This window comes from Onychomys torridus, chromosome 5 (assembly GCF_903995425.1).
Source record: "Onychomys torridus chromosome 5, mOncTor1.1, whole genome shotgun sequence".
In the NCBI taxonomy this organism is placed as follows: Eukaryota; Metazoa; Chordata; class Mammalia; order Rodentia; family Cricetidae; genus Onychomys; species Onychomys torridus.
In genome coordinates, this window is record NC_050447.1 from 125,184,600 (window position 1) to 125,205,210 (window position 20,611).

General features: G+C 45.3%; 1 protein-coding gene across 3 annotated transcripts in view; it reads left to right on the plus strand.

Moving 5' to 3' along the window:
* The first annotated feature begins 3,158 nt into the window (after positions 1 to 3,158).
* The window catches only part of Syk (spleen associated tyrosine kinase), an 87,479-nt gene continuing 70,026 nt past the window's right edge, over positions 3,159 to 20,611 (plus strand). For 2 of the 3 annotated variants that reach the window (XM_036186744.1, XM_036186746.1), the window contains exon 1: positions 3,159 to 3,302. The gene's annotated coding sequence lies outside the window, so the exon portion shown is untranslated. Of the gene's footprint in view, positions 3,303 to 8,563; positions 8,602 to 20,611 lie in introns of those variants that run through there. The other variant, XM_036186745.1, reaches the window with a different exon arrangement.

The following is a 20,611-nucleotide window of genomic DNA, read 5'->3' on the forward strand; positions in this document are numbered from 1 at the left end:
CCCAGGTATGGACCTGGTCAGTATCCATCATCCTAGCTAGTATTTGATAAAGCTTGCTTCACATTTGGCTCATAAATTGTGGTAGGTCTTATTCTCAGCCAGTGGGGTTAACAATGATGTGTGTGATTTATAAAATAAATATCCATGTTCCCATTCCCCAGAAATAACAGTCAACAACACCAATAAAACCTGATTTTAATGTCCTGTCAGGGTTGGAGAAATACCTTCCTAGGTAAAATGTTCATAGTCAAATCATAAGGATCTGAGTTCAGATCACCAGAACCAAGAATAAGGTGGAGAACAGTCAAAGAAGACATTCAGTGTCGACCACTAACCTTCACATACCACATGCACACAGGTACGTACACACACACACACACACACACACACACACACACACACACACACACACACACACAGAGAGAGAGAGAGAGAGAGAGAGAGAGAGAGAGAGAGAGAGAGAGAGAGGGGGAAAGGGGGGGGGGAGAAAGCAAGTAAACTATGCAATGAGACCCTATAACCCTATAGTAAAAATAGATGACATTAAGTTCTGGATAAGAGTGGCAAAATAGTCACAGAATATCATTAGAAACACCCTCTCCTTTCTAGTTATCCACCCTGTGGGAAAAAAGAGAGAACGGAGAAAATAAAAAAGAGAGAAAAGCATTAAATGAGTTGTATCTTGAAGTCAGCAGTTCCCATGAAAAACAGAAGTATGAGAGGGACATGATGAGGTCAGATGGCTCCCCACCCTCATCTGTGAGTCCCAGCCTTTTCCTCTCACTCAAAGTGTGAGAACAGCTAAGAGGTTGTGACTTGTCCCTGCCCTTGTTGTTTCTGACTATAGGACAGTAAAATGGCAGCTGGTCAGATGTATGTAAAGAGAGAGTGCCAGTCATCACTTATGCGCTGGCTTGGGTGTCATTTGTATGTATTTCGAAGGTTCATGGGCCAGAAGCTCGGTCCTCAATGGCATTGAGTTGGTGCAGCCTTGTAGATGTGGATGTAGTTAGGTCATTGGAAAGCTGCTATCAGAGGAGATTAGTGCAGGTCTCCTGGGACTCTGGTTAGTTCTTATGAGAGTGGAATAACATAGAAAGGGCAAGCTTGGCTTCAGACCTTTCTCTGGGATCCTGTCTCTGCCTCTCTTGTATATACACTGCCACAGTTGTGATTCCATGAGGCTCTTGTCCGAGGCTGGACCAGTGGGAATCCAGTCTCCAAAAATATGAGCAAATACTATTCTTTTTAAGAGACATAGTGGTGTACTCCTATAATCTCAGCACTTGGGCTAAGGCAGGGGGACAATGCATTTGAGGTCAGGTTATCTCAAAACAAACAACTAAATCATTTACAAAATAAATTTCCCCACCTTAGGCATTTGGTTACATTGGCAGGAAACAGAATAAAATAGCAAGTTATGAGAAATTAGAGAAGGAAACTCGTTATTTTCAGATATCTTCAAAGCCACACTCGATACTCCACACTCAGAACAAAGGACTCAGTCAGTCCCACCCTTGCCGTCACTCATTCCCACACAAATGACAGACACCACATGACCACCTGAAACTTGAGAAGATTGTCAGGTTCGTTCGTGGGGGCCACCGGTTGGAACAAGGAAGGAAATCAGAAATGAAAATACTGTAGCAGGAGTGTCAGGGCTGTGGGGTGGCGGCCCAGGAGTCAGGATCCTCTCTAGAGGTGGACAAAGAAAGAAGTGGACACCCAAAGACAAAGGAAGAAAGAGCCAGAAGAGGTGACAATGTGCGTTTACCGAAGCAGAAAGTGTCTAATCAGGAAGTGTGGGGTCCCCAGAACCGGCAGACCAGCGAACTAGTGGTCTAGTGTGGTCCTTTTCAGGGCCCTGGCTCTCCCCTCTTTTGGTCCCCTCTTTTCTTTCTCTCTTTCCTCCTCCTCTCCCATCATATCACCTCCTCCTTTGGACTGTCCTTGGCCCAGAAAGATAACACAGTGAGTAAGGAGACATCCAAGCTGCAAAGGAGGGTGTCATCTCTCTTCACAGTCTAGCTGCAGTGTGGGAATGTTATCTCTTCCCCTCCAGCCTCTTCCCCAACTGCCTACTTATTCCCTGAGAACTCTTCACAGAATCCTGGAGGAAAGACCCTGAAGTTGACAGAGTCCTTTAACTGCAGAGCTAAGAATAAATAGCCAAGGAACTGTCCTGAAAAAAGAGAACTTGGTGATCTAAAACGCATACAAGATGCACCACTGGGGTGGGGAGACAGGGAACAGCAGTGTGAGAGAGGTACTGATCTCAAGTCTCACAGAGGAATCACTCTCTAAAATCTAAGCAGACTGCAAAAGGGCTGAAGCCACTTCTTCTAAGTGTAGTGAGATAATTAAAAAAACAAAAAAAACCAACAACACTTATTTATGATAGCCATTTCTGTAAAATCAGCTCGCTTTCGATGTTTGTTCTGTCAAGTCCCACTGTCATATTTTATATGGATCTAGGGATATATGGGGAAGGTATTCTAGTTGTCTCGTGTCTACACGGCGAGAGAAGTATGCAGTCATTGTCTCTACAACTTTTCTTGTGGCTGTGAACACAAGCCTGACAGGAGCAGCTTAAGGGAGGAGGGGTTCCTTCTGGTTCACAGTTTGAGAAGGAACAGACCAACGTGGGGTGGGGAGGGTTGTGACAGGAGGAATGCCCCATGGCCATGGTGACAGGAGTGGGAAGGGCTGGTCAGTATCTCCACGGACCGGATAGCAGAGAGAAGATAAAATGCAGTTCCAACTCTAAACCCTCTAGTGTGCCCTTCACACACACACACACACACACACACACACACACACACACAAACACCTACTTCAGCCAGTGAGGTTCTAACTTCCTAAACAGGGTACGGGCTGGAGACCAAGTATTCAAACACAAGCTTATGAGAACAAACTACCGTACTCACCTTGGGTAAATGTTTTGAGTTTGGTGTCTTCCTGTTTTCTCTGTACTTTGTTTACTTCTGGCATTCTAGGAAAATCAAAGGTAATTATATATGGGCAAATAAAATCTGTCCCCAAAGTGACCTCACCATTTTGCCCTCACCAGCAGTGACAGAGTTCCGGTTGCTCCACATCCTGGCCAGCATTTGGTGGTGTCAGCGTCTGCATTTTCAACTGATAGCCCCGCAGTGGAAGCTCATGACTGTCTTACTCTGAGTCTGTGTAGACAAGTAAAGGGAGCATCTTCCCATGCTCCTCTCCTCCAGCTCCACATCTTCCTTGGTGAGGGGACCCTTTGGAACCAGAGTTCTCATCTACTGCCGTGTCTTCAGCTCTTGGTAGGTTTGGCACAGCAGTGCTGTCTCCTCTCATTCTCCCGACAAGTTAACTATTTTAAAAACCATGTGTGTTTCTTTTTAAAAAAAGCTCTCGTTGGTCACTGGAACAAGATTAGGAACAAACTCGGTGTGTGTGAGTACTAGAGTTTGTGTATGAAGAAACTGGGCAGAAGGATTGTTTATTGTAACTGGTATCATTGTGTAATAGTACCTGGCACTTGCCCCACATGCCTAAAGTCCTGAGATACATTCCCCTACACCATAAAGATGGAAGAAGAGAAATATATGCACTATGTGAACACATGCCCATGAACATATCACACACACACACTCACACACACACACACACACACACACACACACACACACACGAGAGAGAGAGGGGGGGGAGAAAGAGAGAGAGAGAGAGAGAGAGGAGAGAGACAGACAGACAGACAGACAGACAGAGTGAGAGAGTAAAAAGGCAGTTTTAATTCTTCATTTTGAAGACAACTATCAGTTTTACATATCATGTCATATACCAAGTTAAATTAAATCGCAGGGAAGAAAGACCCAAGTATAAACAGAATGATTAGAAGAAAATGTTAAGACTAAGTGTGTAAGGCATTTTTATTACTTTACTTTTATGGGAAGGTTAAATTATTTTTAGACAATAAATGTGTATGGAAATTTTGCCTACATGCAGTACCCATAGAAGCCTCTGGAATTGGAGCTAAAGACAATTGTGAGCCATCGTGTGAGTGCTGGGAACTGGAACCCTGGTCCTCTGCCATGAGCAGAAAGCATTCTTAACTGTGAACTGTCCCTCCAGCACCTAAAAGATTACATTTTCTCTGTGAAGTTTTATTTAAATTTTTTCCAGGCTTGTTGAAGTTTAATTGACAAAAATGATGTATATTTTTCAATGTGCAATGTGGTGCTTCTGAAGTCATTACCTTAATCAAGCAAATTAACATCTGTCACCACAGTTGGAAAGAGGGAAACATTTATAAGGCCTAGAGAATTCAAGGTGGTGGTGGAGCACACCTTTAATCCCAGCATGCAGAGGCAGAGGCAGATGGATCTCTGTGAGTTCTAGGCCAGTCTGGTTCCAGAATGAGTTCCAGAATAACCAGGGCAACACACAGAAACCCTGTCTCGAAAAAGAAAAAATAAATGAATAAATCACTCTCAGAGACACTGTGCCCGTAAATTAAAGGAAATTGTACTCAGATTTACAGTCCACATTCTTATCATCTGCCTACTTAAAACACATAAGCTGGCCGGGAGGTGGTGGCACATGCCTTTAATCCCAGCACTGGGAAGGCAGAAGCAGGCGGATCTCTGTGAGTTTGAGGCCAGCCTGGTCTCCAAAGTGAGTTCCAGGAAAGGTGCAAAGCTACACAGAGAAACCCTGTCTCGAAAAACAAACAAACAAACAAACAAACAAACAAACAAACAAACACATAAGCTGAACATGTATCTTAAAAATGTTTAAGGACTAGTTACAACCTTGGTTTCAGTCAGAGACAAAAGCACTTTCTTATTGAGTGAAAATGCCTTTTTCGTGGCTTCACCCAATTCCCACAAATAATTTTTCAGGGCTGATGAGTGGCTCACTGTCAAATGTCACTGAAAGCACAAGGAAGTGAGGCACCATGAGAAATACTCAGACAAAATAACCAGATATGGAAAGACTTCATGAGTCAGAATTAGCATTGAAAACAGCTATACTGCACATGCTATTTTTAAAGTCTTATTAAAGAGCCTGTAGTCAAGAAACAAATTTTTTTAAAGTTGCTCTGCTGGGAAGTCCCAGGTGCAGAGATTAGGGGAGGGCTTTCAGGGTTAGTATACTGTCACAACAAGGATGCAGGTGTGTAAGGGGGGAGCCTACAGGGCAGTCTTCAGAAGAACACGACACGTAAAGAGAAGAAACACTGGGGAACATGTTGACTGGTAAGAATTTCATTTTTCTAGGTATTTGTGTGATTAACTTCAGCGGCAATTAACACTGAATATGACTCAGAGGTAGGAAGGACCACGATGTCACCTTGTCTCCACTCAGTGAAACTCTGGAGAGCCAGTTGAAAAAAGCTGGGTTTACTCAGCACACACAGATCCAAGTCCCATGTCCCACTTTCTTACTGCTGTGTAGCAGTTTCCTCTGAGTTAAAACATTCCATCTTGGAGGGAAGTTAATCAAGACTCAGGATGTCCTAAAGGGAAGCTCACTAAGACTCAGGAAGTAAATTCAGAAGCCTCAGGAAGTTCCTCAAACTGACCAGATACGCTAGGCCCCTTCCCCTCCCACAGGTTATATGAGTGACAAGGACTGTTGAGAGACAGCTGCAGACCAGACAAGCTGCCTAGAAGAGAGACTGCAGAGTTCTTGCTTGCTGGGCTGGGCTCTCCATCACACAGCTGCCTTTGAGTCATTCCTGCTCCTGATAAGTATCACCTAACCCCTACTCCTAAAAGTAACCCCAATAAACAACTGGTTAGCCAAACTGGACTTTGATGGTTTGGCTATTTTGGTGTGTTATTGATTCCCTATCTGGGGTGAGTAGACAGATGTTTATCCATCTCTCCCTCTCATTAAAATCCTCATTAAAAACCCACATCCTTGAAAACCCCTATGGACTCTGCAGCCTCCTTTAAGAGAACACTGGCTATTTTGCTGGTTCACTGAAACAAAATCAAGTCTAATGACTGACAAATAATTAACCATAATAAATGATGAAGAACAATAAAAATCCTCCACTCAGGTTAAAATATTTAAAGGCAAAAATGACTAGAAATGGAAGCCCAGGAACATTTAGGAGGTAACAGCAGAGGGGCTCCCAGTGAGTGTGAACAGCCTGCACCCCTTCATTTTCTTTGGTGGTGATCACAATCTGACATGTTGACTGGATGATTCTGCTTGGGCTTAGGGCACAGCTTTTAACATAGGCACTTAAATGATCAGTGTGCTGTTTGTGGGGAATTTTAAAGAGCAGCTTCCTACAAAAACACTCCAATAGACATGGGAGATGAGTTAGTGGGTAAAGTGCTTGCCATTGTAGCACTCGGAGCTGAATATGATGCCTGGCTCATGCGAAAAGCAGGGGGAAAGAGTGCAGGTAGGAGACAGAGACGGGTGAAGACATAGGCTTGCTGCCCATGTAGTAAGATACATAATACAACTAGTGTAACAATAGAGGAACTCCAGGTTCAGTGAAAAACCCTCTCTCAAGAAATCAGGTGGAGAGGGACCGAGGAATAAATCTGGTGTCAACCTCTGGCCTCAACATGTTTTTGTGTGCATACATGTACATCTACACACAAGTATGCATACTGCACACACTTGCACATAAGAACACATGCACATACATGGACACTAATCAGTTAAAAACAAGTTAAAAATGAACTAAAAAACAAAACAAAGGTTACACAGATTTTATAGAAACAATGAACTTGTTTGGTAGTCTCAGAGTGCTGATTTGGGAATATGCACACCAGAACACTAGGAGTATAGTAACAGTGTGTGCGCGCGGGCGGGGGGGGGGGGGGGGACGACACGGGGACGGGGACGGGGACTTTTAATGGCACAATGAGTGTGTCAGGTCCCAGTGCTATGTACAAACAATCCTCCCTTGTTTGCAAAGAGCACTAATAAGGGCAGTGTCCGTTCAAAGTAACATGGGAACTAGCTGTACCCATGTTCTTGCAGAAAGGTTTTCTGTGTAAGGTTGTGGTGGCCTTTGTACAAGGTTGCTTTAGACAATGTTTTGTATAATCCTTGGCATTATTCCCATGTGTCTTAGGTACTGTCTTTTACCATCTTCCCATTGTGCTTACTATTTACCTGCCTCTCTGCCCCAGTTTTTACATGGGTACTGGGAATCAAACTCAGGTCATTCTGATTTCATGGCAAGTACTTTACCTCTTAGCTACCTCTCCATCCCTGTTTCTGTGTTTTGACAGGAAACTGATATTTAAAATTCACCACAAACAGCATCTAGAATCTCATTGTGTTTATTTATCTATTCACTGTATCTAAATACTCATAGTATTTATTTATTATTGGTTAGAGTTTGACAGTTACCATTTCGATTCTGACAATGGTAACAGACTAACAGGAAACAAAACCAAAAACATGACAAAAACTGCAGGACAGGATTCAAGAAACAGACTGTGGGCAATAAGTAACGACCTAAGAAAGTCTTTTTTGCAGGCGAAATCCTCTGGGGCCACTTTCCGATCACTCGTGTTCCCTGGCCATGGTGTCTGTAGGAGCATCCTAAACACACTGCATAGTAAGCAGTCTCATCCTTGGGCTTGACAAGTCGGGCTGTGGATGAGGGAGAAGGGGTCTGGTGGAGCTTGAGTTTGGGGCCTTGGTCCCTGTGAGTTCCAGATCTGGAGAATGGATGTCGTGCCGGACACTAAGGGCCAATTATATAGAGGTGCTGCCCAGCTCCAGCTCAGTTTATGATGTTGCCCCACTCAGGTTCAGCTGTGCTGACCAACTCTGTTGGTGATGCTGCGCTGCTCAGCTCAGGTTCAGGGTGATATTCAGTTGAGCCTTGGCTTGGGGATCTGGGACTCAGGTTCAGGTAAGGCTGGGACTAGGTTCAAGGTACTGCTCATCCCAGGCTCTGTTTAGGGTTCTGTCCCGTCCAGATACGGGGTCTTAATTGTCTCAGGCTTGGTTCAACGTGCTGTCCCGTTCTAGCTCGGGTTCGGAATGTTACTACACTGGATCTTGGGGTGCTTCCTAGTCCGGAATCCGTTCCGGGAGCTGCCCAACTATGCTGGGTTCTGGGCGGAGTGCTCAGGTTCGGAGGAAGCGCGGGAGCTGCCCGGAGGCTATGAGGAAGTTCCCCGGAGGAGGAAGCGGCGAGCCAGGCAGCGGGGAGAACCGGGGATCGGTGAGAATTAAACAGGAGGCCAAGGCGGTGGAGAAACAGGAGCGGGGAGGAGGAGAAGGGGTTGGAGGACTTGGCCACCTGCCCAGGTAGGCTCCACTCCGCTCTGCCGTGCCTTAGCGCAGGGCCTCGGCTTCCCCTAGGCGACAGACCTTGGCTACTCCAGGCTGGACCGCAGCTTCGCTCCAGCGGCTGCTGCAGAGCGCACACCCGCCTGGCCCCCCGCGCGCGGGACCGACTCCGGCGAGCACAAGCGCGCGCCCGGGGCGCAGGGAGCGCGGCCGGCAGCGGGGCCGAGCCGGGAGCTCCGCCCCTCGGCTGCGTACTTCATCTGGCGGTTCCGCGAACCCCGGCACTGCCACTGTGCGCGCCCCCGAATCGATGCAGAGTCCCAGAGCCTCTGAAATGCGGTAGGTGAGGGAAAGATTAGTCCCACCAGACTCTGAATCCCTGCCCAAACCAAACCAACAGGCTGGCTCTGCTTGGCGGACTTCCTTTGTGAAGTCACCTCTCCAAATCCTCGACGTTTGTTTAGGCATTAAGGCGCACATTTGACTATATATCACTAAGGCTCTCAAAATTTAACCTCAACTAAAAGCCATTGAAAAGAGACTCACTTCCCTTCCCTGAAAGTCCGTGGAGTAGAAAGAATTGGGAAGGTCGGTCAGCTTCCCGTTTTCTTGAGAACGACTTTTTGGGTTTTGCCTGGATGACCAAAGTTGTGTTCAAAGTTAAGCAAAATTCTCGATTGCGGGTATCTCTCTCTCTCTCTCTCTCTCTCTCTCTCTCTCTCTCTCTCTCTCTCTCTCTCCATTTTAGTATGTGATATAAAAAGAGATGGATGGGTGGACACCTCTGAATTGTAACGTTAAAAAAATACCATTCGAGTGATGCGGGTATTCCTGGAATACTGGGATCAGGCCTTTGCTTTATTCATGACAAACCCTCAGTCTTTACACAGAGTTTAAATCGAATGTCATTAAACACAAAAATGTGTTCTCTCTCTCTCTCTGCGATGACAGTTCAAATACTGTGTGGATATATTATTATTTGAGTAAAAATACTTAAATACTTACAAGATATCAGGTGTTTTAAGGGATAAGTTTTGTCACTTTAAACTATTTCACCAAGTCATTTTGTTCTATCCAAATCAATAATTTTGTTTTAATAGGTTCTGGGAAATTTTGCAGTAAAACAAAAATTGATTTGTATTCTGTGTTTGAAATGCTTAAATATGCCAGTTTAATTTTAAAGAGTCTTAAAAACGATTTTTTTTTTAATGTTTTAACTTAGGATAAAGAATGGGGAATAATTTGGGGAAAATATTTCACCCCTGAGAGATGAAATTGATAGAAAATATTATTTTATTGCTAGGTTGGCATGAAATGGTTCTTTGGTCCTTTTAAGGCCATATTTAATATTCAACATGTAGGTACGATCTCTGGTTTGATTTTGATTTTTAAGCAAAGAACCCTTGGTAGAACTTATCCAGCAAACTGTCTCTCATGGTTCAATGTGTGTTTGGGATTTAGGAGTTTTCAGACTTTCAGGTTTACATTTAGAATTCAGTAGGGTATTCGTATATAGGAACACTGTTGCTTGTGATCACTCTGGCACTGTTGTCAGTGTTTTGTTATCCCTGGCACTATTTCTTCACGCTCAGTAGTGTCTGTATTCCGAGGGGAATAGATACCGACTATAAATAGCTTGTGTCAGTTCAGACCAGGTGGTGTCATTCAATGAGGTTCCTTAAAACTTAGAGCAAGAAAAGAAAAACAAGCCCTGTTTTTCACAGCCGGGGCTCAAGGACAGGCTCTGTTTTGGACTCCTCTAACTAGAGTGTGCTTTTGAAAGCCATGTGCATTTACTACAGCACAGCTTACTCCTTCCAGTACCTCGTGGGCAGATCCCCATTGTCATTGTCGGGCAGGAAATAGCAAGGGCCCACCAAATGCCCATGCATTTTAGTTAAGTCTCATGATGTCCAAGTAACAGCAAGCGGTTTCATCCTTTAGAAATGAAGTTTCAAAGAGACATATTTTCATCATTCCTGTGACTTCGGGAGAGAACAAGAGTCCCTCCCAGAAGGGGAATGGTCATTCCTCACAGCTGTAGTCCTGGGAAGACAGGCTTCCAGTTCCCAAAAAGGCCGGTGAGCCTTTGTTACTGTTTCTGTTCTCTTTGCCCAAGCCGATGCACAACCTGTCAGCTTTCTCTGTGTGGACCTGTGTCCAACTACCCGAGCTGGCCTCTTCCACCCTCGTTTGCTGCTTTTAGCCATTGTCTCTGTTTCTGGATTGGTGTTGTAGCAACTGGGTGGTGCCTTTATGTCAGAAGACAAAGTCCTGAAGAAGATGTAGTTAATTGCTTACCTTAGTTGGCTTGGTATCAACATAATCTTCAACCTTGTATTTGAACACTAGGCAAAAGAGGTTTTCCTATGGAAATGCTGCATAAAGGCTAAAATAATAACTAGGCTGACTGAAGATTCATGAATTTTTATATATTTTCAGGGCTATTTTTCATGTGATTGATTATAACTTTGACAAAAATGTTGGCTTAGATAATTTTGAGGGTTTTTTGTTTTGGAGTTGGTTTTTTTTTTTTTTTTTTTTTTTTTACTCTTTTAAGAATCAATTATGGGAGAAAGAGATGGGGGGTTCATCAGCTAAGAACACTTAACTGTTCTTGCAGAAGACTGGGGTTCTTTTCCCAGCACCTAGACTGAGGCTCACAACCATGCCTAACTCCACTACCTGGGGGCTCCAACTCCTCCTTCTGGCTTCTACAGGCACTGCATAATTATGCACAAATGTACACTCACACATATACCTGCACATAAAATGAAATAAACCTTTAGAAAACAAACAATTATGTAGGCAGGTGTGGGGACACTTCTGTAATCATAACACTTGGAAGTCAAAGGCAGGAGGATCAAGAGTTCGAGGTCATCCTTCGCTATATAGCAAGACTGAGATGAGCCTAAACTAAAGGAGACACTGTTTAAAAAGAAAAGAAAAGGAAAAGAAAGAAAATGGTATTCTGGGGGAACGGGAAGTAGCTAGGGATGCAATTCAGTCAATGTTGCCTAGCATGAAGAAGTCCCCAACACCAAATCAATCATATGTGGTAGCACATACTCATAATCCTAGCACTTGGGAAGTGGAAATGGGATCAAAAGTCCAAGGACATCCTCGGGTATTTACCCAGTTTGAGTCCAGCCTGGGCTACATGAGAGCCTCCCTGTCTCAAAAATAAAATGTAAAAATAGAACTATGTAACTTTTTCTCTGTGTCTTTTAAAACTCATTGACTGAATTTAAACATCAAATATAATCAAATATGGTTAAAACCAAAGCTATGCAAAGAAAGCATATTTCATTTATGGTGTGATCAGTTTAGTAGATCCAAAGTGGCCCTCTCTTTGTCTTGAATTTCTTGGGAACTTGGGGTGGAAGAAGACGTGCGGGCATTAGGAATGTTGCAGTGGCTGGTTGGGATGGGGAGAGGGCAGTGGTCATGAGGGAAAAGCAAAGGAACCCCTTGCTCCCCCATACAGAGTCCTGACTCTGGAAGCAGTGGTGTGCCCCGCACGCCCAGGACAGCCTTCAGGCTTGGGTTGCAATATAGGTGTGGGGAGGGTTGAGCGTGCTGGAGCAGGCCAGCAAGGAGAGGGAAAGCAGATGCCCGTGTGACAGACCTGGTGCTGTGAGTGGGGGGGAGGGGAAGGGCCCAGGGCAGTTAAGGAAGTCCAAAATTTCAGTACTGCTGAATTTACGAGGATTCAGCATGTCTATAGAGATATTGAAATACCCTCCACGGAACTCACGACTGCCTTTTTCTGTAGGCTCAACTTCACTGGTGGACCTTTGCTCTAGCTAGATCAACCCCATATGTCATTCACTTCACAGTTCCTGTGGTGTTGCCATGGAAATGTCTTAATCTGACCTGGGTTAATTCTGTCTTTTTTATTTTATTTATTTATTTATTTATTTATTTATTTATTTATTTATTTAGAGACAGAGTTTCTCTGTATAGCTTTGCGCCTTTCCTGGAACTAGCTTTTTGTAGACCAGGCTGGCCTCGAACTCACAGAGATCCGCCTGCCTCTGCCTCCCGAGTGCTGGGATTAAAGGTGTGTGCCACCAATGCCTGGCAATTCTGTGTTTTTTAATTTAACTGAAAATTTTCCTCCTTCAGCCTGAGCGTCCTGTCTTTCTGCCCCATCATCCTGCTTCCAGGAGTCAAGCTTTTCATTTTGGAAACTGCTCATTTCCTCTTGCAAGGCATACTGGCTGGTTTATTGTATGATTCTGTTTCAGACAGTGTATCTGAGAATAAGGAGTGGGTAGACTCCAGTAATAATCGTTCTGTGATTTGGGTTTGACCATTTTCAGCATTTATTGATGTTGCCTACTACCATTCATGAGTCCACACTTGGCCATGGTATCTCCACTCTGAAGACCCAGCCAGAGGCCACTGTCCTCCCTCCTGTCCCCTGCCCCATGTTCCCTGCCCAGTGCTCCTGTGTAGCCATCAGGGTTGGCAGCCTCGCCAGCTATGAGCAGTAGGTCCCTTTGGGTAGTCTACAGTTTGAATAGTTTGCCTAGGGCCCCCGAAGGACTGTGTGCTTGGGTTGTTTTCAGAGTGGGCTTTGAAAAGCTGTTGTACCCTTAAAAAGTGGGTCCTGGCTGGGGTGGGGGGTAGACTATGGCGGTATTGTCTTCAGAGGAGATTTGCATACTTCTTCAGGAACCACAAGTGAGCAGCAAGCCTGGCTACTGATTGTCCTTGGCTCCCGCCTCTACATTTGCTCTCTTCCTCACTCATGACCCCCGCGAAGGTACCTTTTGCCACGTTATTCTGTTGCTCACAGTGCTGTACCAGCAGCAAAACAGATGGGATCACCCTGTCTTGGAAGTCCAAAAATGTGAGCTCAGCAAACTTCTCCAAGTACTGAGTTTTAGGTATTTTGTTACAGGGACAAAAGGTAGACGAGTCGGTTGTGCAGTGTACCCCACTGTTCCCTGTCTTGGTCTTCCTTTACCCCCTCTGCTCTTCCTAGGGCACAACTTGGTTTTGACATTTTTTTAGTTGGCACAGAACTTAATAGAATTTTCTTCTCAACTTTATGACATAAAACTGAAACCTCTTTTGCACAAGTTTCCACATAGTCAAATATGCACCATGTTATCTCTCAGTTCCATTTTCTTCTTCTTCTTTTTAACCCCCCTGGAACTATCTCCTGTCTTGCTCCAGGCTGACAGAGGTTACTCACTCTGGCAGAACATATGTTAAGAAAAAGGGCCTTAAGGAGCTTGTTGACTAAATCTATGTCTTGGTACCCACTGCACTCAGTTCTGCATTTTGGAGGCCTTTATACAGGTCTTAAAAAACATTCAGGACAGTAAGTAGATACATGGTATTACCATAATCTGTTGTCTTAATTGCTGGGCACATTTCCCATAAGCTTTTTAATATTTGTGGTTATTTATTTTTTTTAGTTTCAATAGAATTTCTATGGTTTCTTCCATTTGAATGTATTTTGAATCATGCTATGTGAGAGATCGTTTTCACCTCCTAAGTGGCAGTCAGACATCTACATTCTAAATCATGTATTCACCCATCACCAATGCTCTATGATCTGAGAGAGAGGAATGATGCTCTCTCTGGAATGCCCAGACCTGGTCTTTCCTCAGTTCTTATAACCAAGCTAAGGTGACCATTGTGAGCTGTGAACATCACCTCTTGAAAATGGCCTTTGAACCAATATGGCAAACATAAGAAGGGTGAAGCTTAGTGGGCAGAACTCTTGGGAAGGCCATGGTGAAACAGGCACTGTCACTCTGCCAACTTCTCTAAGTTTAGAGTCGTACCTGGCTAGAAATGTGTCTTTTTCAAGTTGGGGGAATTGTAACAAAGTCAGGTTTTGTTGGAAGGATGGTAGTGAATGGACCAGGAAGGAAACTAATTTTGAAGCATGACATTTGTCATAATAGTTGGGCAAATTCTGTCTGCAAATAAGGACCAAAGCTTCCAGAGACTGAAGATTGCCCAGCATCATGTAGACTCAGTTTTCAAAGGTGTTTGTGCACTGCCACCTGGGAGTTGTTTGGCCCTGGATGCTCAAGTCCATCTTGAGATGCTGAAAGTTCTGGGGTGTGGCCTCCTGTCCCATTGTACCGGTAGCCACAGGAAAGGAATGGGGGGAAGATCTCTGTTTTAGAACAGTTTACAGGATAAATAGCACATTTGTGAGGGCTAAGGAGTTTCAACTGCTTGGAATTTGTGAGTGTGCTGGATTGTGTACTGTTAGTTGTGAAGACTGGATGGTCCAGAAATGTGTGTGTGTGTGTGTGTGTGTGTGTATGGAGAGAGAGACAGAGACAGAGACAGAGACAGAGAGACAGAGAGAGACAGAGAGAAGTGGTGAGGGAATATGCAACCAGTTTCTTTCTGTACACAGGTATTTATATTCATAAAATCTGCCAGTCTTGGAATTTTCAGGTGTTTGAGAATGGCAGTCTATTCTCAGCTGACTGACACACTCATGAAAGATGAATACGTAGAAAATAACTCAGGCAAAGAGAGTGTACCTCCACCCGCACCCACTTGTACACAAGTCCACTGGAACGTTTCCATCTTCGTGATGATTTTCTCACATTATTCTCAGCGCATCCGGTATTTTGAGCGCACACCATTGGTTCGATAACTGCTTCTGAGAACTGGCTTTTTTCTCATGAGGACACAAGCTGCCTTTACTATGGTTGAGAGCTCCGGCTATGGTTTCTGGGTGACTGTGGCTTAACATCTGGGTGTCTCAGGCTGCAGCAGAGGGTGACCTGAAGGCTGCTCTTGTGTAAGCCGTATGCTGACTGTATATGCGGTCACTTGCCCAGCTCCAAATGTGTCTGTCTGCATTGCTCTGCTGACCACAGAGAGCCCCAGGACTTGTCACGTACACCTTTTGATGCTAACTCTGGGACTGTGGCTTTGATCAGCAGCCATCCAACTCTGAACAGTGGTTTCCTAGGCCCCTTGGAGCAGTGTAGTTGACAGAGGCATCCGGGACCTTGACTCAGTCATTACCTTCAATTGCTTAGGCTCATGTTATCTCAGCTGCAAAATGATGCTGAACTCCCCTTCCCTGGATCCCCCTGCCCACTCTCACAGCTGCGCTATGCAAAACTGAGCTGCTGGCTCAGTGACTGAACCCTCTGCAAATGTTGGTGGGAGAGTGCTGGGACCCAGGATAAAAAGTTGCTGGTCACCTGGAGACTGAAGGAAGGGTCTTTTTAAAAGCAACACGACTTTGCAAGGCATTGTGGGAAGGTCATGGATACAGAGTGGCTCTTGCCCAACAATATCACCAGATTTTTGAAGCAAACTTTTAACACATTTAGGATGAGTGTGTTTATCATCAATAAGCTGAGTGTGTGTGTGTGTGTGTGTGTGTGTGTGTGTGTGTGTGTGTTGTCTACACATGTGTGATACAGGTGTGTGCAAGTATGTAGAAACCAGAGGGCAACCTTGGATGTCATTCCTCCAATGCCTGCCATCTTGTTCTTTTGGTTTGTTTGTTTTCATTTTGTTAAAATTTATTTTGCTTGGTGGCAGTGGTGGTGCACATTCCTTTACTCCCAGCACTCGGGAGGCAGAGGCAGGTGGATCAATGTGAGTTCCAAGCAAGCCTGGTCTACAAAGTGAGTTCCAGGATAGCCAGGTCTACATAGAGAAACCTTGTCTCAAAAAACAAACAAACAAACAAAAAGATTTCTTCATTTTATATGTATGTGTGGCTGAGTGCATGTATGTGTACCCCATGCATGCAGGTGCCTGTGGAAGCCAGAAGAGGGTGTTAGATCTCCTAAATCTTGGATTTCAGGTGGTAGGAACTGAATCAGGGTCCTCTGAAAAAGCAGCAAGTGCTCTTAGCCACTGACCCACCTCTCCACTCCGGTCCTGTTTTATAATCACTGCCCTGGAGCTCAACAAGTAGGCTCTAGTAGCTGGTAAGTGAGACTGAGGAATTCTCCTGTCTCTGTCTCTCTCTCTAGCACTGGGGTTACAAGTGTGGGCCCCCGGTCCAGCATTTTTACATGAATTTTTGAGACTGAACTTGGTCCTCATGCTTTGGGAGGTGCGTTATTGACTGAGCCATCTCAGCCCTCTTATACACTCATCTGTCTGTCTGTTTGTCTGTCTGTGTGTCTGTATATCTATCCATCCACCCATCTAGCTATCTTCCTACCTATCTACCTACTTACTTACTGACCTATCTCTCTATCAGATATGCTTTGGACACAACAGAGCAGATATTTGGAACAAAATGTACTAGCCCTTTGATAAAAATGATAATCTATAGTCTCCAAATTCGGTCTTAACGGGAGAAACTTCTGGAGGGAGAAGTATACAGAGCTCACAAACTGATGCATATTTATGCAGTGTCAATCATGGCCTCTCTTCCTGAACATGTTAGTCTCAGTGTGGGCATGCATGCTTCCCAGATGGTCCAAGAAGGCTTCTCTCTAGCTTCCCTGTCAATGGCATTCATAATGTAGCATGTAGCCATGTACATTTCAACTAAACTTAAACAATTCTGAACTACATTACCCATATTGCAAGGGCCTTGTAGCTGGTGGCTCTGTCTGTGTAGATAAGCATTTCCAGGGTGAAAGGACTACTGGACCCTAAGTTTGACCTAAGCCCTCCCTTGTACTGAGAGGATACTTGGGTAGCCTGGAAGTGGGAGGAGTTTTTACCAACCTTCCTGGGTGCAAAAACTGCTGCTCACCGTTAGTGTGTCCTGGGCACCACTTGCCACTTTTTCATTGTAGGAACAGTCTCTCTGTTGCTAGTTTCTGTTCTATGGCTGTAACAAATACCATGGCCCAAAACAATTTAGGGTAGAGAAGGGTTTACTTCAACTTATACTTACTCTGTTCACTGGGGGAAATCAAGGCAGGAATTCAAGTCAGAACTTGAAACAGAAACCCTGGAGGAATGCTGCTTGTACTTTACTCAGAGGTTCCTGTTCAGCTGGCTCTCTTATGTAACCCAGGCCCACCTGCCTAGGGCTGATACCACCCACAGTTGGCTGGCTGCTGCCTGAATTAACAGTCAAGACCATTCTCTCCATAGAGATGCTCACAGGCCAATTTAAACTGGGCAGTTCCTCAGTCCTTGAGGTTCTCCTGTCACATGACTCCAGTCCATGTGAAACAGTTGTGATGGTTCATTCTGACTGACAGCTTGATGGACTCAGTCACCATGGAAACAAATTCTGGGCCCGTCTGTGAGGGATTCTCTAGACTAGGTTAAGGGGAAAAGACCCATCCTTATGGACTGCACCGTTCTGTCTGCTGGGGTCTCAGACTGAAAAGGAGAAAGCAGACTGAGCACCAGCATTTGTTGCTCCCTGATTTATCACTGAAGATGCAATGTGACCAGGGGCCTCAAGCTCCCAGAGCCACGTCATCCCTGCTTTGATGGACTGGATCCTTAAATTGTGAGACAAAATATGCCCTTCTCTTCTTAAGTTGACTTGTGTGTGTTGGGGGGGGTATTTTTGTCACAGCAGTGAGAAGAATAACCAATATACTCTTTCAGTTAAATCCCTCCACCATGAACACGGCTTCTGTTAGAGGATCATTCTGGAAGAAGTCACGATGGTGCTAGGGGCTGTCAATGGAGCCCAGCAATGGCTGTGGTAACTGGGGCAGCCCAGGCTGCTGCATTTTGACAGCAGGCTGATTCATGGGAAGGAGGAAGTCTCCTAATCTGCAGGGCCCCTCCAGAGCAACACCTCTTGTGGTATTTTATCTCCTCCCAAATTACAAGCACAGGAATTCTAAAGGCGGGCTACTCAGTCTCTTACCAGACTCCAAGTGAGCAGGTGGAGGAGCTGGATCTTGAGGAGACTCACGGGGCCCAGTGTGAGGGGTCTCCAGTCCCTGTGACAGCCCCCAAGTCCCACTCACTTCTGTCCACCAAAAGACCTAAATGATGCCCTGGCTTCTTGCTGGCCTCAGGGACCTTCCAGTATGCTCTCAGAACTCATGATAGCAAAGGGGGCTCTGTCCCGGGCAAATAATCTCACTCTTCTGTATTCAAAAGAGCAGAATGGGGCAACTGGCTCAACATGGCCTTTACAGCTTGGTCCCACAAGGGACATGATCCCTCTGCACAATGTTGACTCTCTCTCTCTCTCTCTCTCTCTCTCTCTCTCTCTCTCCTCTCTCTCTCTCTCTCTCTCTCATTTCTCGTGTGTGTGTGTGTGTGGGATTAAAAACCCAGGGCCTCATGCATTTTAGGCATGTGCTTTACCACTGAGCTCCACCCTGACCTTGATTAATTTTTTTAAAGCTGCAGAGAAATGAACAAATACCAAGGATCTTCCCCAAACCCCAAATCCTCTTAAACAAACAAACAAAAAATTAAGCTTTGTGAGTGTTCATCCCTAAACAGGCCCTTTATGTCATCACTGTGCCCTGTTCCAAGGGTCAGAGGGCACCACGGAAGAGGGGATGGAAAGAATGTAACAGCCACAGGAAGGGGAGGAGAGCTAGGACATGCTATTGCATGCAAGAACTCACAGAGGTGTGGTTACCTGCGGAGTCTGCACAGGCTCCAGCCACTCAACTTTCCAGCACTGATTGGGGAGGGGCAGTGAAGATCCACCCCTAGCTGAGAAGTTACAGGCAGTTGGTGGCTGCTGAGGGAGAGAGGGAGGGAGACATTTTTCCTTGAGGGTGTAGCTGCTGGCAGGTTGCCCATGTTCGAGTGCACAGCTCTGCAGCCTTGTGTGAACTGGCAACCCTGACCCATCTCAGTGGGTCAGTAAAGGAAGAGGAGGAGAGGAGGAGAGGAGGGTAGAGAGAAGGTGAAGGGGAAGGAGGAAGAGGAGATGAAGTGGGGAAGGGCTTGTTGAGTGGGGGAATATTGGGTGAATACAATCAAAACACACTATATTACTATGTATGAAATTCTCGAGGAATAAATAAAAATGCTATTTAGAAACGATGATTTTAGGGACTGAGCCCTGCACAGACGGTATCTGAAAAGGACTGGTTGACAGGCACCCCCCACCTCAGGCAGCACCCAGCTCTGCAGCTGCTTGAGCCCTTAGCATTGTGTAGAACATGCCTGTTGTTTTGGTTATTTTTCCATTGCTGCAAAGAGACATCACGACCAAGGCAACTTAGAAATGAAGACGGTTGTTGAGTCTTTCAGAGTTGGAAAGATTCGAGTCTATGATCACTGCTGTGGGGAACACAGCAGGAGGAAGGCATGGCACTGGAGCAGTAGCCGAGAACTTACATTTTAATCCACTAGCAGAGGGGCTCATACGGTCCACTCAGTGGCATGCTACTTATGAGTCATAAGGAAAACTGAGCGGGTGCCAGTGGTTGCCTTGCTAAGTCTTACAAATAAGAACCCCACCACTAAGAATTGTAACAATCCTCACCTTCTCCCCTTAAACAGAGGGGTTGGTTCAGTGAACCTGTAACCCTCACAGCCACGGCTTCCTGAAGACTGACCCAGCCTCAGACAATATTCAGACACCCAGTCTGATTCTGTCCTGAATATGTGCACACTGCACTGTCTTTCATGCCCTGTTCCCTGACAGTGCCACATATTTACATAGAATTCACTATGTGTTAGGTTTTGTAGGTAATCTAGAGATGGATAAGGTGCATGTATGAAGATGGATGGTGTGAATGAAAATGTCCCCTGCTGGGGACATCCTTCTGTACGCTGTGAGTATACGTTGTTCCCATTGGTTAATAAACAAGCTGCTGTGGCCTATGGAAAGGCAGCGTAGAGGCAGGTGGGAAATCTAGGAGAGAGACAGGAAAGAGAAAGGCGGAGTCTGGAGAGATACCAGCCTGCTGCCCAAGGAGCTACATGCCAACAGACTGGTGAAGTCACAGCCATATAGATTAATAGAAATGGGTTAATTTAAGATGATAGAGCTAGCTAGCAAGAAGCCTGGCCCTTTGGCCAACAGTTTGTAATTAATATAAGCCTCGGAGTGATTATTTTATAAGTGGCTGCAAGACCACAGGGCTTAGTGGGACTGGAGAAATTTCCAGCTACAGTCCCCTGTAGGCTGATATGTTTGAGTAGTTGGTCCCCAGTTGGTGGAAATATTTAGGAAGGATTAAGTGTTGTCTTGTTTTGTTGGAGGACGTGTGCTCACTGGGGGTAGGCTTTGGGGTTTCCAGAGTTCACACTGTTTCCAGTTAGTCTCTCTCTCTCTCTCTCTCTCTCTCTCTCTGTGTGTGTGTGTGTGTGTGTGTGTGTGTGTGTGTGTGTGTGTGTGGCTATGTTACCATGGTGATAGTCTTGCCCCCAGGTCCTCTCTGATCTGGACTCAGATCTCTTTGAGAGGATGACTTAGCTTTATCTGTCAACCCTG